The sequence below is a fragment of the Oenanthe melanoleuca genome, chromosome 4, assembly GCF_029582105.1.
Source record: "Oenanthe melanoleuca isolate GR-GAL-2019-014 chromosome 4, OMel1.0, whole genome shotgun sequence".
Classification (NCBI taxonomy): domain Eukaryota; kingdom Metazoa; phylum Chordata; class Aves; order Passeriformes; family Muscicapidae; genus Oenanthe; species Oenanthe melanoleuca.
This window is the reverse complement of record NC_079337.1, coordinates 69,100,539-69,118,917: the sequence shown is the minus strand read 5'-3', so window position 1 is coordinate 69,118,917 and position 18,379 is coordinate 69,100,539.

The window sequence follows — 18,379 nt, the reverse complement described above, 5'->3', positions numbered from 1 at the left end:
CCCAGTGCTTGTTTACCCACATCCTTAAAACCATCACCCCCATTTGTGGGAGAGGCAGAAGGGAGCAGCACCCGTGGGGCGAGTGGCTGAGGGGAGGAAAGAAAAAAAGGAAATGCTGCTGGAAATGCAAGAAGAGCTGATTGATTCCAGAGCTGATTGATTGATTGATTCCAGAGCTGATTGATTGATTCCAGAGCTGATTGGTTGATTGATTTCAGAGCTGGTTGATTGATTGATTCCAGAGCTGACTGATTGATTGATTCCAGAGCTGATTGATTGATTGATTTCAGAGCTGATTGATTGATTGCAGAGCTGATTGATTGATTGATTCCAGAGCTGACTGATTGATTCCAGAGCTGATTGATTGACTCCAGAGCTGATTGATTGATTCCAGAGCTGATTGATTGATTGATTCCAGAGCTGATTGATTGATTTCAGAGCTGATTGATTGATTCCAGAGCTGAATGATTGATTGATTCCAGAGCTGATTGATTGATTGATTCCAGAGCTGGTTGATTGATTGATTCCAGAGCTGACTGATTGATTCCAGAGCTGCTCCCCATTCCAGCTGTGCAGGGTGAGCAGAACCAGCTGTGCTGCTGAGAACAGCTCCAAATGCCAACCTGCCAATTGAGCCCTTCAGGCTCCTCTCGTCACACAGCCCGAAATTCTGTCACTGCCTGTATTTTTAGCAGAGCAATTCACAGGCAGGGAGGGGAGGAGGAATGTTTATTGCTGGCACATGGCAGAGGAAGCTGCTCACATTTTTATTAATTGACTAACAATATCCAGAGACTTACTCAGGCTGAGATGGAATGTGCTCAGATCCTTTCCAGTGAAATGTCACTCGAGATGAAAATGGCAGAGGAATTTTTAGAAAGGCCATCGCTGTGGCTGTGGGAGATTCTTGGAAAGAGAAGAATCCGCCTTCCCCCAAAACTCTGTCAGCCTCAGGGGCTTTTAAAGGTGACATGTAATACATTAAAATAGGGGGATTGATTAATGTGCTAATTGCAGGGGAGAATGTAAAATGCAATCGTGACTACAAATACCTTGGGAAAAAGGAATGTTTGAGCATCAGACCGTGGCTGGTGCCAGTGATGTGTTAATTGCCAAGTTTTCAACGTGAGGATTTCTGTACTTCATTATAGGGATCTGATCAACAGGATGCCTCAGCTCTTCTGGAAAATAAACCGCAGCTGGTTTCGTGTCTGTGTGTTTCAGTATCAGGTAACTTAAGAACATTCACACCTGGCTGAGCTTTTTCTCCCTGGTTTGTGGCTGAAAACATTGATCTGGTTCCATGGGAGAGATCCAGGATCTCTACATGCAGCTAAAAGATTGGAGAGGAAGAGGCAGGAGAGGGAGGTGAGGTGTGCCAGGGGTGGGCAGCAGGAGGAGGCAGGGCTGAGAGAGGCAGGTGAGTCCATCAGAGCAGGGCAGGAGCTGCCCCTGGAACAGGAGCTGGGCTGTCTGTGCCAGGGAGGGAGTCCTGGGGCTGCAGGACAGGGAAATGGACCAGGAGAGGGATGCTGCTGAGGAGTGGAGCTCCTGAGCAGAGGAGAGTGAGGGGATGGAGCAGGGATGGGGAGGGGGAGAGCAGGAGCAGCCAGGGGGAAAGGTGGGACAGGGCAGGGCAGGGCTGGGACAGAGCAGTGCCAGCACAGCTGGGACAGAGCAGTGCCAGCAGAGCTGGGACAGAGAGCAGTGTCACCAGAGCTGGGACAGAGCAGTGCCAGCACAGCTGGGACAGAGAGCAGTGTCACCAGAGCTGGGACAGAGCAGTGCCAGCACAGCTGGGACAGAGAGCAGTGTCACCAGAGCTGGGACAGAGCAGTGCCAGCACAGCTGAGACAGAGCAGTGTCACCAGAGCTGGGACAGAGCAGTGCCAGCACAGCTGGGACAGAGCAGTGTCACCAGAGCTGGGACAGAGAGCAGTGTCACCAGAGCTGGGACAGAGCAGTGCCACCAGAGCTGGGACAGAGCAGTGCCAGCACAGCTGGGACAGAGCAGTGTCACCAGAGCTGGGACAGAGAGCAGTGCCAGCACAGCTGGGACAGAGCAGTGTCACCAGAGCTGGGACAGAGCAGTGCCAGCAGAGCTGGGACAGAGAGCAGTGTCACCAGAGCTGGGACAGAGCAGTGCCAGCACAGCTGGGACAGAGAGCAGTGTCACCAGAGCTGGGACAGAGCAGTGCCAGCAGAGCTGGGATAGACCAGTGTCACCAGAGCTGGGACAGAGACCAGTGTCACCAGAGCTGGGATAGACCAGTGTCACCAGAGCTGGGACAGACCAGTGTCACCAGAGCTGGGACAGAGACCAGTGCCACCAGAGCTGGGACAGAGAGCAGTGTCACCAGAGCTGGGACAGAGACCAGTGCCAGCACAGCTGGGACAGAGCAGTGCCAGCACAGCTGGGACAGAGCACAGCTGGGACAGAGACCAGTGCCACCAGAGCTGGGACAGAGCAGTGCCAGCACAGCTGGGACAGAGCAGTGTCACCAGAGCTGGGACAGAGAGCAGTGCCACCAGAGCTGGGACAGAGCAGTGCCACCAGAGCTGGGACAGACCAGTGTCACCAGAGCTGGGACAGAGCAGTGTCACCAAAGCTGGGACAGAGAGCAGTGTCACCAGAGCTGGGACAGAGCAGTGCCAGCACAGCTGGGACAGAGCAGTGTCACCAGCACAGCTGGGACAGAGCAGTGTCACCAGGACTGGGACAGAGCAGTGCCAGCACAGCTGGGACAGAGAGCAGTGTCACCAGAGCTGGGACAGAGAGCAGTGTCACCAGAGCTGGGACAGAGCAGTGCCAGCACAGCTGGGAGAGAACAGTGTCACCAGAGCTGGAGCAGATCCCCTCCTGCTGCCTGCAAAGTGCCCTGATTGCTGAAATCCCAGCAGCTTTATTGGCTGATTCTGCATAAATCACATTGGGGGATCAGCAGAATCTGGGCTTAGCTGTGGCTGCTGAGCCGAAAAGAGAAATCAGGATTAAGCTGGGCAATCAGTTTAATGGGATGGAAGGAGCTGGGAGCCTGGGCTCAGCATCCCTCCAGCACAGCTCACACTGGGTGATGGTGCTGCCTCCCAGCCCGAGCAGGGACAGGATCAAGGAATGGTTTGGGGTGGAAAGGAGCTCAAAACCCCCCAGAGCCCCCCCAGGCATGGCAGGGACACCTCCCAGTGCCCCAGTGCTGCCAGCCCCATCCAGCCTGGCCTCGGGACCCAGGGGCAGCCACAGCTGCTCTGGGCACTCAGAAATCTCTGCTCTGAAGGTTCAGCTGTGTCCCTGTGCTGTGGGGAAAGTGCCTCAGGAAGGTTCAGTCTGTGGGGACACAGACTCCTTCCAGTGAACCCAGAAGGTGCCAGGAAAATCACACACCTGCTCCAGGTACTCTGGTGAGACACAAATTAGGGAAAATAAAGCCAGGCCTTGGGAACCTGACCCTAAAGAAAGCTTGGGGTTTCTCCCTGTGAATGAGTTGCTTAAAATTTTATTCCATGTGCAATTAAAGCCCTGCACTGGAGAGGAGCTGGGGAAACCCCTCCAAGAGGGGACTGGGGATGAACAGGGAGCCTGAGAGGGGGAAGGAGGACAGGTCCTTTATTTACTGAGGGCTCCAGTGTCGGCTGGGATGGCAGGAGGAGCTCCAGCCCCTCTTGGGCAGTGCTGAGCCCAGTTCCAGACAAAAGGGGAGCCCTGGGGCTCCTGCAGTGCCCAGGGTGCTGGGAGCTGCTCCCGCCCTGACACCAGCACAGCTCCTGCTCTGCCACAGGCTCAGCCTCAGGACCCTGCCTTGACTCACATCTTATGCAATCCCTCTCCTCCCCGGGAAGTGAGGAGGAACCGATTAAACCTGCCCACACAGCGTCTCTAATGCCGAGCTGAAAGTGGTGGGGAATGATGATGGATGTGTGGAGCCCTTCCCCAGCTCCTCAGGCAAATCAGGGAAAGTTCCTGCAGAAATGTACAGCTAATTATGGATTTTCCAGCTGTGATAATGTTTGAAGGTCTCAGTCTCTAATTAAATCCGAGGTTTACGAGTGAACATTTCTGGTGGCAGTCTGTAGGGAGTAGCCTTTGAATTGGTAAATCAGCTCCTGAATAAACCACTTGTCAGGCTGAAACACCACGTTCCCTGAGTTCTGTGCTAAGTTTAAACAGGAAAATAACTGAATTTCACAGAGATGAGAAATGGCAGCGCTGGGAACTGGAGGTTTTCTCTCACCCTCAGGTGCAGTGCAGCTCCTGCAGAACCTTTGCTGTCTGTGCCACCCCACCTGCTGCTGCTGCTGCTGCTCCAGCAGTGGAGTCCTCTGTGCTCAGCAGCCAGAGAGCCCCTGCTCGGTGTGCTGCCCTCCTGCCACGGACACACCGTGGGCACATCCATGGGCACACCATGGACACATCCATGGACACAGACACATCCATGGAAACATCCATGGAAACATCCATGGAAACATCCATGGATGGAGAATCCACAGACACACCGTGGGCACATCCATGGGCACAACCATGGAAACACCATGGACACAACCATGGACACATCCATGGGCACAACCATGGACACAGACACATCCATGGAAACATCCATGGACACATCATGGACACACCATGGACACATCATGGAAACATCCATGGAAACATCCATGGAAACATCCATGGACACACCATGGACACACCATGGACACACCATGGACACATCATGGAAACATCCATGGACACATCCATGGGCACAACCATGGACACATCCATGGAAACAGAAACTCCATGGACACAGACACATCCATGGACACATCCATGGACACACCATGGACACACCATGGAAACATCCATGGACACATCCATGGGCACAACCATGGACACATCATGGAAACATCCATGGACACACCATGGACACACCATGGACACATCCATGGACACATCCATGGAAACATCCATGGAAACATCCATGGGCACAACCATGGACACATTCATGGAAACATCCATGGAGAATCCACAGATACACCATGGACACATCCATGGGCACAACCATGGAAACTCCATGGAAACATCCATGGACACATCCATGGACACACCATGGAAACTCCATGGACACATCCACGGACACATCCACAGACACATCCATAGGCACATCCATGGAAACATCCACAGACACATCCATGGACAATCCACAGACACATCCACAGACACATCCATGGACAATCCACAGACACATCCATGGACACACCATGGAAACTCCATGGACAATCCACAGACACATCCACAGACACATCCACAGACACATCCACAGCCCCTGATTCCCTGGCAGGGTGGGCAGCCCTGGCACAGGTGCCCAAATTTGCTGTGGCTGCCCCTGGATCCTGGCAGTGCCCAGGCCAGGCTGGATGGAGCTTGGAGCAGCTGGGGCAGTGGGAGGTGTCCCTGCCATGGCAGGGTGGGGCTGGGTGGTGTTTGAAGCCTCTTCCACCCCAAACCATCCCAAGATTCTTTAGTTGTGCTGGTGCACTGCAGACCCAGATGTGCCAGGACTGCCCAAATCCTCAGACTGACCCAACCTGCAGCAGCATCAGGACTCTGGGGCTGGGCAAGCCACTGCACCTTTTTTATATCCCTTTTATATGTATTTTATATCTCTTTTATATCTGTTTTATACCTCTTTATATCTCTTTTGTCTGATTAATGCCTAAAACCCTGACAAGTGTCACATCCATAGTGGCCCCTGTCCAGCTCTGTGCTCAGCCATGCCCCTCAGCCTGCTGTCCCCTCTCTGTCCCTTCTCCCCTGAGTGTCCCAGCCCCAGCTCACCCTGGGACAGCTCTCCATGTCCCGGGCACAGAGCTTGGCCTGGCCTGGACTGTGCAGCTCTGGAAAGCTCAATTCCCTCAGCACACAATAATCCAAACCCAGGTGTGTGAGCTCTCTTTGTAATCTGTGGGGGAAAATCAGAGTCTTCCAGGGCATGAGTCAGCTAATCTGTTTTAGTCTCTATTTTGGGAGGAGATGAAGCATGTCCTCAAATTTGCTGTTCTTCTCTGGTGACTTCAAAGGAACCCAACGTGCCTTGCTGGGATGGAGGAGTGTGAGCCAGGAAAGTCTATCTTTGGGCAGATGAACCTCAGCAGTGAAGGGAAGGGTGACTCCAACATTATCTATTCATTCTTCTGAGAGATCCACTCCCTTTCCAGCTCTGCTGCCTGCCTGCTCCTTGAGGGTCCCTTTCTTTGTTCTGCTTCTTGCCAAGGACTCCCAGGAATTTATGGGATTTTGCCTAAAACTTACCTCCTGTCCCTGCTCCTGTCCCTGCTCCTGTCCCTGCTCCTGTCCCCTCCTGTCCCTGTCTCCTGTCCCTGTCCCTGCTCCTGTCCCCACCTGTCCCTGCTCCTGTCCCCTCCTGTCCCTGCTCCTGTCCCCGTCCCTGCCCCTGGCCCTGTCCCTGCTCCTGTCCCTGCTCCTGTCCCCCCCTGGCCCTGCTCCTGTCCCTGCTCCTATCCCCTCCTGTCCCTGCTCCTGTCCCTGGCCCTGCTCCTGTCCCCTCCTGTGCCATCTGTGCAGTGCCATCTGCTCCCAATCCTCATCCTGCTCGGGACGTGGTGGCACACGGACACAGGGACACAGGGAGACACGGACACAGGGACACACAGACACACGGACACAGGGACACAGGGAGACACGGACACAGGGACACACGGACACAGGGACACAGGGACACAGGGAGACACGGACACAGGGACACACGGACACAGGGACACAGGGACACAGGGAGACACGGACACAGGGACACACAGACACACGGACACACGGACACATGGACACAGGGACACAGGGAGACAGGGACACACGGACACACGGACACAAATACATGGACATATGGACACACACACGGACACATGGACACATGGACACACACACAGACACACACAGACACACGGACATGGACACATGGACACACGGACACACAGACACATGGACACACGGACATGAACAATGGACACATGGACACACAAACACACGGACACATGGATAGATGGGCATACAAAGACACACAGACACAAGGACAGATGGACAGATGGACACACACACACATGGACATACAGACACACAGACACATGGACACACGGACACAAAGACGCATGGACACACAGACACACTGTACTAGGTTACAATGTAAAGATGTGCCCCAAAGTCTGTATTCTGTCACCATCTGCTGAAACCAGGCAGGGCAGGGATCCTGATCTCCATGGGAGATTCTCCTGCTCATGGGCCATCTTTAACCCAGCTGGGCAATCATCTTTATCTTCCCACAGCCCATCCTCCCTCCAGGAGATATCTCCTGTTCATGGCCAGTGAGTCCCAGGGCATGACTGATAAAATTCCATCATCCCACTGGGAGATGCTCCAGCCAGGGGAGGAGCCAAGCCTTTCCTACCCAGATCAAAACTGACATTTGGGACACCAAGGAACCTTCTTTCCACTGGATCCCAGAGGAAAACCAGACCTTTGCACATCATCCCTGGAGCTTCAGAGGAAACTGCACCTTCTCCAGGAGCACTGCTCCAGCTGAACCACATCTGCCCCTGCAGGAGGATGCAGCCACCATTGAATGGGACTGTGCCAACACCCTGACTGACTGACGGGTGTCAGCTTGGATTCTGACCCTGTCAGTGGTTTTTCTTTTGTACTATTGCATGTATTTTATTTTATTTTTTCCCCATTAAATTATATTTTTGACTTGGAGTCTCTCACTGGTTTTGCTTTCAAAACCATCACACACACAGACACACACAGAGATGCATGGACACACACACTTTGCTTTTTAATCCTGCTCTGGGCTGGCTGGGAGCAGGGCTAAGGGGCACTGCAGGGAGGAAATTCAGTAAATAAACCATTATTTTATATCATTTATATACAAATAAGAGTTCCTCCCACTGAACTCACACCAGTGGGGGCCTGGCCTTCACCTGGCATGGGAAAGAAGAGAAGCCTGGAATCTGTGCAGGGCTTGACCTCCCCAAATCCTCCCCAGGGAAACGAGTGACTACCTCAGCTTTAACCCTCTGAGCACCCTGAAATTGCTGGAGTTATAATTATAAACCTCCACAGTCAGAGCAATAACGTGCAACTGCAGCTCATTTCCAGACTTGGCTGAGAAAAGGCTGTAACCAGACTGAGCAATTTTAATTTAGGTAAATTGAGGGTTTAAATTTAGCCTGGTAACTAAAATCACAAACCATTGCCCTGTGTTAATTGCATGAGCATCCTTTTATTATTTCTTGTTTTGGACCAGTCAGAAAATCTTCATCCCAGTATTAGTCATGCCCTGGGTGTCTGGGAGCTGTAATACTTGACATTGTGTTTCTTCCTTACTTCATGGAGAGGTTTTTTATTGCTTTACTATTAAAGTACAGTACAGGGCTATTTTGGGACAGGAACCTTTAAAATTAACTGAGTTTTTATGCTTTGTAAAAATGAGACCTACCCAAGAAACTCCTTCAATGCTCATTCTCCAATTCAGTGCTGAGGACCTGAAGCAGTACAAGATTTTGCTCTTAATCATATTAATGAACTTGATTATTTTAGGAACCCAGGCTGCCAAGCAGGTTATCTATTTCAGTCTGTAACTGCATCTTAAATTAACACAGCAATTAAAAGCAAACGTGGAGCCAATAACGAATGTGGGAAGGGTTTCACAGGTGGGTGCTTGGGAGGAAAGCAGCAGAGTTCCAGGAAGGCTTTGACAGGAACCAGGTGTCCCATTTGGTCATTCCCAGTGCAGCAGAGAAGGAAATGGGATCTCCTTGCACAGAGGTTGGAATTGTGTTATCATGGGCTATTTATTTTATTCCCTCTTGAAGGGGTAATGACTTTAAACTGAGAGAGGGAAGGTTTAGATGGGATCTGGGGAAGGAATTCCTGCCTGGGCTGGAATTCCCAGATTTGCTGTGGATCCCTGGCAGTGCCCAAGGCCAGGCTGGACACTGGAACTTGGACAAACCTGGGACAGTGGGAGTGTCCCTGCCATGGATGGGATTTAAGGTCCCTTCCAACCCAAACCATTCCATTATTCCATAATTATAGGATATGTATCTCAGAAATGTTTCACATTTTGGATACAGATTAACTCCAGAGAAATCCAATAATAAAATTCAATATTTCTGCCTTGTGGCTGTAAAAGTCCCAGCCAGAAGCAAAGTGCAGAGCAGTGTCCCAGGAGAGAAGGAGGGTTTTGTTTTTTGTTTTTTTGTTTTCCCCAAGATGGGACAAGGAGCAGTCCCAGGGTGGGATGGGGACAGTCACCTCCCCAGGGGCTCTGGCTGTCCTAAAGTCCTGGGAAGTTTTCTTCACCACCAACCCAACCTGTAGTGCACTGTGGGGGCTCTGGGAGCTCTTCCTGATTATTGCATCAGGGAATGGTTTGGGTTGGGAGGGACCTCAGAGCCCCCCAGAGCCACCCCTGCCATGGCAGGGACACTCCCACTGTCCCACTGCTCCAGCCCAGTGTCCAGCCTGGCCTGGGACACTTCCAGGGATCAGGGGCAGCCACAGCTGCTCTGGGCACCTGTGCCAGGAACAATTCCTGCCCAAATCCCACCCAGCCCTGCCTCTGGCAGCTCACCCTGACAAATTCCACCCCGGCCCCTCTCTACAGAGTCCCTGGGCAAGGACTGAGCTGAGCTTTCCCTGAAGGCAGCACCCACCAGCATCCCTGGGGTCACATCCCTGTGGCAGCTCCATTCCCTCTCCCACGTCTGCAGAAGGTCAGAGAGGAAATCATCCTTCCCCACAGCAGTGCCCAGTTCTAATGAAGCAAATTCCTGCTGGGGAATGGGGGATGATCCCATGGCAGGCTCCCTCCTCACACCCCCAGCTCCCCGTGGAGCTCTGCAGGGCTGGGGACACTGATCAATCCAACCATCCCTGTCTGAGCCCATTTCAGGGCTGGGGACACTGATCAATCCAACCATCCCTGTCTGAGCCCATTTCCGGGTTGGGGACACTGATAAACCAAACCATCCTTGTCTGAGCCCATTCCAGGGCTGGGGACACTGATCAATCCAACCATCCCTGTCTGAGCCCATTCCAGGGCTGGAGACACTGATAAACCCAACCATCCCTGTCTGAGCCCATTTCAGGGCTGGGGACACTGATCCTGCCCAACCATCCTTGTCTGAGCCCATTTCAGGGCTGGGGACACTGATAAACCCAACCATCCCTGTCTGAGCCCATTTCAGGGCTGGGGACACTGATAAACCCAACCATCCCTGTCTGAGCCCATTTCAGGGCTGGGGACACTGATAAACCCAACCATCCTTGTCTGAGCCCATTTCAGGGCTGGGGACACTGATAAACCCAACCACCCTTGTCTGAGCCCATTCCAGGGCTGGGGACACTGATAAACCAAACCATCCTTGTCTGAGCCCTTTCCAGGGCTGGGGACACTGATAAACCAAACCATCCTTGTCCTGACCCATTTCCGGGTTGGGGACACTGATAAACCAAACCATCCCTGTCTGAGCCCATTTCAGGGCTGGGCACACCGATCCTCCTCAGCCATTCCAGGGCTCAGTACATCCCAGGGTTTTCCATCCCGGGCTCTGCTCTGCCTGGGCAGAGCTCAGCTACTGACCCTGGTGCTGAACACTGCAAGCAGCCCGTGCTGGGCTGCCCACCTCGAGCTGAAGGGTGATAAAAGAAAGATGAGAGGAGAGGAAACGTGAGATGATTGATAAAAATATAATTCCGCTGATAATTCCATCTGTCAGACTAATAACTCGCTCGTAGTGTTTTTTTAATAATGATAACTCCTGCTTACATAACAGCTCCTGGATGTGGCTCTTTCAGCAGTTTGTAAGTATTAATTAAAGCCCAAAACAGCCATGATGGGATTTCACACCAGTCTCCCTGTCACCACTCCCCATTCCACAGGCAGGGAATTTGGCAGGGCTGCTCCAGGCTGTGCAGCCAGAACTGGGATTGCTGCGAGCAGAGCAGCTCCTGCCCCGCGTGCAGGGCGTGGGGCAGCGTGGGAGGAGCAGGGCCAGGGCCTGGGGCTCCTCCTGCTCCCTGCAGGTGTCGGGGATGGGATCCTGCAGTGCCAGGGGGAGGCTGGGCTGTGCGGAGCCCGGGTACCCTGGCACGGCTGGGACGGGCACAGGTGGGATGGGCACAGCTCTGGTTACACCTGGGATGGGCACACCTGGGATGGGCACAGCTCTGGTCACTGCTGGGATGGGCACAGCTGGAACGGGCACACTTCTGGTTACACCTGGGACAGTCACACCTGGGATGGGCACAGCTGGGCTCTGGTTACACCTGGGACGGGCACAGCTGGGATGGGCACAGTTCTGGTCACACCTGGGACAGTCACACCTGGGATGGGCACGGCTGGGACGGGCACAGCTGGGACGGGCACAGCTCTGGTCACTGCTGGGAAGGGCACAGCTCTGGTCACTGCTGGGACAGTCACACCTGGGATGGGCACACCTGGGACGGGCACAGCTCTGGTCACTGCTGGGACGGGCACAGCTGGGATGGGCACAGCTCTGGTTACACCTGGGACAGTCACACCTGGGATGGGCACAGCTGGGATGGGCACAGCTGGGCTCTGGTTACACCTGGGACGGGCACAGCTGGGACGGGCACAGCTCTGGTCACTGCTGGGAAGGGCACAGCTCTGGTCACGCCTGGGCTCTTGTCACGCCTGGGACAGGCACAGCTGGGCTCTGGTCACACCTGGGCTCTGGTCACACCTGGGCTCTGGTCACACCTGGGACAGGCACACCTGGGCTCTGGTCACACCTGGGACAGGCACACCTGGGCTCTGGTCACACCTGGGTCTCTGGTCACACCTGGGCTTTGGTCACACCTGGGCTCTGGTCACACCTGGGCTCTGGTCACACCTGTGCCCATCCTGCTGCCCCATCATCGCTAGCAGCATCATTATTCTTGTTTTTCTCTGATGCTGCTGTTTGAAAAGCTGCCCCCTGGGTTTCAGGGTGCACGGCCAGCTCCAGGTCACCTGGCCTGAGCTGCAGGACAGGCACAGGTGACAGCTGTCCCCCCGGGGTGCTCTGAGCTGCCAGAGGGGCCCAGGGGTGCCCACAGGCTCTGCACTGGCTGCTTCTCTTTGCTGGGATCTTTTCACCTGTCCTGAGCTCAGGTGTGTGTGGGACGTGGAACCCATTTACATCAGCACAGAACTTCATCTCCCAGTTCAAAATCCAGTCTGTAACTGCCCTGTGCAGGAGCTGCTGCTGAGCCACATGTCCACAGTGAGTTCTCCAGGTTCTTTAGAGCTGCAAAGACAAAATTCACTCCCAGTGCAGCACTGGAAGGGTCACACCCCACGGTGGCAGCCCCAAAATCCAGCCCAGGTTCCAGCCCTGTCCATCCCCTCCAGTGACCCATTCCCTGCCGAGTCACTGTGCCTGGGCTGCCTCCACCTTGTGGTGCAGAAACCAACCTCAAGTGGATTTTCAGGTGCATTCCGTGTCTGTCCTGCCTGGGGTTCCACACAGCCCCTGTCAGGGCTGTCACAGCTCGGTGCTGGGAGGTCACTCTGAGCACTGGGGGTGTCACACACCCATCCTCACCCCCAGGCTGCCTCCGACACCCCTGAGCTCAGCTCCCTTGGAAACCAGGCTGGGGTGATGCACACCCACCCCTCTGTTCTGCCTCCAAACCCTGAAGGAATGGAGCAGAAAGGGCTGGGAAGAGCTGGAAGCCTTGGGCAGCCCCAGAGGAGCTTTGGGCAGCTCCAGAGGGTGAGGAGGAGGCCAGAGGGAACCCATGGAGGGCAGAGCTCAGCAGGGGCAGCTCCAGCTCTGGGACAGGGACAGCTCCAGGGGAGGGCTGGAGCTGGGACAGGGCAGGGTTAGGATGGGTTTTAGGGAAAGGCTCTTCCCCAGAGGGTGCTGGCACTGCCCAGGCTCCAGGGATGGGCACAGCCCCACAGAGCTCCAGGGGGTTTGGAGAGAACTGCCGGGGGGATTTTGGGGGGTCTGGGCAAGGACTGAGAGTTTGGACACCAAGGAACCTTCTTCCCACTGGATTCCAGAGGAAAACCAGACCTTTGCACATCATCCCTGGAGCTTCAGAGGAAACTGCACCTTCTCCAGGAGCACTGCTCCAGCTGAACCACATCTGCCCCTGCAGGAGGATGCAGCCACCATTGAATGGGACTGTGCCAACACCCTGACTGACTGACGGGTGTCAGCTTGGATTCTGACTCTGGCAGGGCTGGGATTGTTCTGTGTAATACTGCATTGCTATTTTAATTTTCCTAGTCAAGAACTGTTATTCCTAATTCCCATCTCTTTGCCTGAGAGCCCCTTAATTTCACAATTACAATAATTTGGAGGGAGGGTTTCCATTCTCCCTTTCCTACAAACTCCTCTCTCCCAAGGCAGGACCATGAGCAGCCCCTCAGCACCAGGGGCTGCCTGGGCTCGGCCATCCCACGGACATGGGGATGGATTCCCTGCTTTCCATCAACTGAACCACGGCAGAGGGGAGGTGAAACCTGGCAGCCCTTAAACATTCCAGGGAGGCACAGCAGGGCCAGGAAATGTCACCTCCATCGTCTCCTGCAGGCAGAGTTTGAAGTCCAAAAAGAGAGGAGGAAAAAGAAGAAAATGCCATGAAGAGGTTAAAAAAAAAAGATATTTAACACAAATCAGGACCACTTCTATAACCATCATCCAAACTGTAAAATTTAATTCAAGCCAAAATTTCCTTTATCTATATTGGGAAAAAAAGATATTTCTCTATAAGCTAAATTTTTAAGGCTCAGATTTAGTTTCCACGGTTAATTTCAGAACCGCTCAAAACCGTTGTATTTTTTAAATAGAAATTCAAAATTTATTATTTTGTATGATTTGTATTGCATTGTATTACATTATATTTTTTTATATTTTATATATTATATTTTATATTTTATATGTATTTTTATATTTTAATATATATTATATTTTACATTCTATATCTATTTCATCTATATTCTATTTTTATATATATTATATATATTATATTTTGCATTTTATATATTTTATCTGTATTATATTTTTATATATATCATATTTTACATTTTATATATTTCATCTATATTATATTTTTATATATTATATTTTACATTTTATATATATTTCATATGTATTATATTTTATCTCACAGCTCTGCCTGAATCCTCATTTCTGGTGTTTTCCTGTCTCTAAGGGAAGGAAATGTTTGTTTTCCACAGAGAATCATTGACTTGGTGTTTTTTCCCTGGGCAGAGGTTTAAAGGTCCAGCACTGGAAAAGGTGATCAGGCTTTAGAAGTGCCTCCCCTGAGGAGCAGCAGGTTCCATTTCTGTTTCTCTGCTGCCCCAGAATTGCTTGAAGCAGGCCCAGCTCCTTCTGCTGTTTATTTTTAGTTGTGAACTGGAGCAGGGCAGGAGGCAGAGTGAGCTGAGCTGCATCTGCCGTGCCTGGCTGTCACATCTCACACACCCTGCCTGTCCCTGTGCCTGTCCCTGTCCCTGCAGCACCCCAGCTCCCCTCAGCAAAACTCTGCCAAACAGCTAAAAATAAAATAATAAAATAAAAACAACCTTACAGCATCAACAGGCTCCAGCCCACTGCTCAGCCAGCACCAGGGTCTCTAAGTCACACTGCTCTGTGCTGGCAGCACTCGCTGCTTCTTGTTAATTCTGTTTATTTGTGTTTGGCAGAGGGGCCGGGCCCTGCTCTGTGCATGTGGAGCCCAGGATTGCTCTGGATCCGTCCAGCTGAGCCCTGGGCACACAGCAAGGGGAAAACAGCATTGCCTTCCAATTCCTGGAGAATTGAAACAGGGATTGGAGCTCCAGAGAGGAGGAGGAGGGAGAACACCTGGTCTGGTGAGAGCTGGGAAAGGGCTGGAGAATTCCTGAGGGAAATGGGAAGGGAATGGAGAATTCCTGAGGGAAATGGGAAGGGAATGGAGAATTCCTGAGGGAAATGGGAATGGGCTGGAGAATTCCTGAGGAAATGGGAAAGGGCTGGAGAATTCCTGAGGGAAATGGGAAGGGAATGGAGAATTCCTGAGGGAAATGGGAAGGGAATGGAGAATTCCTGAGGGAAATGGGAAGGGAATGGAGAATTCCTGAGGGAAATGGGAAGGGAATGGAGAATTCCTGAGGGAAATGGGAAGGGAATGGAGAATTCCTGAGGGAAATGGGAAGGGAATGGAGAATTCCTGAGGGAAATGGGAAAGGGGCTGGAGAATCCCTGAGGGAAATGGGAAGGGAATGGAGAATTCCTGAGGGAGATGGGAAGGGAATGGAGAATTCCTGAGGGAGATGGGAAGGGCTGGAGAATTCCTGAGGGAAATGGGAAGGGAATGGAGAATCCCTGAGGGAAATGGGAAGGGAATGGAGAATTCCTGAGGGAGATGGGAAGGGCTGGAGAATTCCTGAGGGAAATGGGAAGGGAATGGAGAATCCCTGAGGGAAATGGGAAGGGAATGGAGAATTCCTGAGGGAAATGGGAATGGGCTGGAGAATTCCTGAGGAAATGGGAAAGGGCTGGAGAATTCCTGAGGGAAATGGGAAGGGAATGGAGAATTCCTGAGGGAAATGGGAAGGGAATGGAGAATTCCTGAGGGAAATGGGAAGGGAATGGAGAATTCCTGAGGGAAATGGGAAGGGAATGGAGAATTCCTGAGGGAAATGGGAAAGGGCTGGAGAATTCCTGAGGGAAATGGGAAAGGGCTGGAGAATTCCTGAGAGAAATGGGAAGGGAATGGAGAATTCCTGAGGGAGCTGGGAAGGGGCTGGAGAATCCCTGAGGGAAATGGGAAAGGGCTGGAGAATTCCTGAGGGAAATGGGAAAGGGCTGGAGAATTCCTGAGGGAAATGGGAAGGGAATGGAGAATTCCTGAGGGAAATGGGAAGGGAATGGAGAATTCCTGAGGGAAATGGGAAGGGAATGGAGAATTCCTGAGGAAATGGGAAGGGAATGGAGAATTCCTGAGGAAATGGGAAGGGGCTGGAGAATTCCTGAGGGAAATGGGAAGGGAATGGAGAATTCCTGAGGGAAATGGGAAGGGAATGGAGAATCCCTGAGGAGCTGGGAAGGCTCAGCTGGAGCAAAGGAGGCTCAGGGACCTTGTGGCTCTGCACAACTCCCTGCCAGGAGGGGACACCGGGGGGATTTGGGATCTGGGAACAGGGACAGGGACAGGAGGAGAGGGAACGGCCCCAGGGTGGGAATTGGGGAATTTCCCCATGGAAAGGGGGGTCAGGGATTGGGATGCCCTGGGGGTTTGCAGTGCCCATCCTGGGGGATTCCCAAGCCCCGTGGATGTGACACTGGGGACACGGGCAGTGCTGGCCTTGGTGCTGCTGGGAGATAAACTGGCCTCGATGGACTTGGAAAGGCTTTTCCAGCCCAACAGTTCTGGGATTCTGTGTGTGTGCACACACTGAGCTGGCCTGGGACGTTGCAGAGGTAATTCCCTGCTCCCTGCAGCCCCTGGAGCTTTTCCAAGCCCCATTCCCAGTGGTGCCCGTGGCCCCTCAGCTCCTTTTCCCTCTGATCACGAGGAGGGAGCAGCACCTGAGATGAATTTATCCAACAGCTTTTCATTTGTGAGAGTTACTTGCTTCCTTGACCAGCTCATTGCTCCTTCTCAGGAAAGCTTCCAAGAATGTGGAGAGACACTCTCCAGAATCATTAATCAGAGCAGCAGGGAGATTTATTAACTCTGCTCTCCATGCAATGAGCCCATCAGGCTGCAGAGGCAGCTCTGTGCCATCAATTCCTCCTCCAGACTCAAAGGCTGCTGAGGAAGGGGAGCCCATCCAGCCAGCCCTGATTTATTGCTTGTGCTGTGATCCTGACTCAGCTCCAGAATCCAGGAGTGAAGTGAGAGCAGTGCTTTCCTTCCAGCATTAATCACATTAATGAAACTCCACCATGCTCGTGCCAAAGGCTGGAGTGCAGGGACATGGGGGAACTCTCCAAACGAGCTCTTTGCTGTCTCAGTGTGCAATTAGGAAAACCCTGAGCCCCAGTGTGGGATGTAAATGAACACAAATTAAATCTGGTCTGTAGCTCAGCCACGAGAGGAGCAGAATTTCCCTCCTCCCTCAGCTGGGCTGCCCAGGCCTGGGAGAGGGGAAAAGCATCAACCTGAGCCCCTTCCCATTTCCCTCAGGAATTCTCCATTCCTTTCCCATTTCCCTCAGGAATTCTCCAGCCCCTTCCCACTTCCCTCAGGAATTCTCCAGCCCCTTCCCATTTCCCTCAGGGATTCTCCATTCCCTTCCCATCTCCCTCAGTAATTCTCCATTCCCTTCCCATTTCCCTCAGGGATTCTCCATTCCCTTCCCATTTCCCTCAGGGATTCTCCATTCCCTTCCCATTTCCCTCAGGAATTCTCCAGCCCCTTCCCACTTCCCTCAGGAATTCTCCAGCCCCTTCCCAGCACCCCCAGGTGCTCTCCCACCTTTCCCACCTGGAGCTCCATGGGATGCTCTGCCCTGCAGGACCTGGCACAGCTGCTGCAGTCTCTGCAGGAGCTCCCTGCTCGTTCCCAGGACCTGCCCCAGCTCCCAGAAATGCTCCTGGGCTCTGGAAAACTGGGTGTGGGAGCAGGATGGCTGCCAGGGCAGGGAGGGGACACAGCAGCCTGGAGGCTTTTCCCTTCCCGGGGCCAGCAAACTCCTCCCTGGCCCAGCTCAGCCTCTGTGCCCTGTCCCTCTCCAGGGGTTCAGCCCTGAATTAATGAATGTCTCGATCTGATTGCAGGGCTGGAGCTTGCAGCTCATCCGGGCTGTGTCCCCAGCACAGCTCAGTGTCCCCAGCACAGCTCAGTGTCCCCACACACCTGAGCCACCCCACACTCCTCAGTGTCCCCACACCACCTCAGCCATCCCAGCACTTCTCACCTTCTCTCCTGGGATCCTGTGAGCCTCTGCCTTGACCTAAATCCCTGCCCAGGCTGGGCCCTGCCCTAAACCCTGCCCAGGCTGGGCTCCTGCCCTAAACCCTGCCCAGGCTGGGCTCCTGCCCTAAACCCTGCCCAGGTTTGGCTCCTGCCCTAAACCCTGCCCAGGCTGAGCTCCTGCCCTAAACCTTACCCAGGCTGGGCTCCTGCCCTAAACCCTGCCCAGGCTGGGCTCCTGCCCTAAACCCTGCCCAGGCTGAGCTCCTACCCTAAACCCCTGCCCAGGCTGGGCCCCTGCCCTAAACCCCTGCCCAGGCTGGGCTCCTGCCCTAAACCTTACCCAGGCTGGGCTCCTGCCCTAAACCCCTGCCCAGGCTCTGTTTCTACCCTAAAACCTTACCCAGGTGGGTTCCTGCCCTAAACCCTGCCCAGGCTGGGTCCCTGCCCTAAACCTTACCCAGGCTGTGT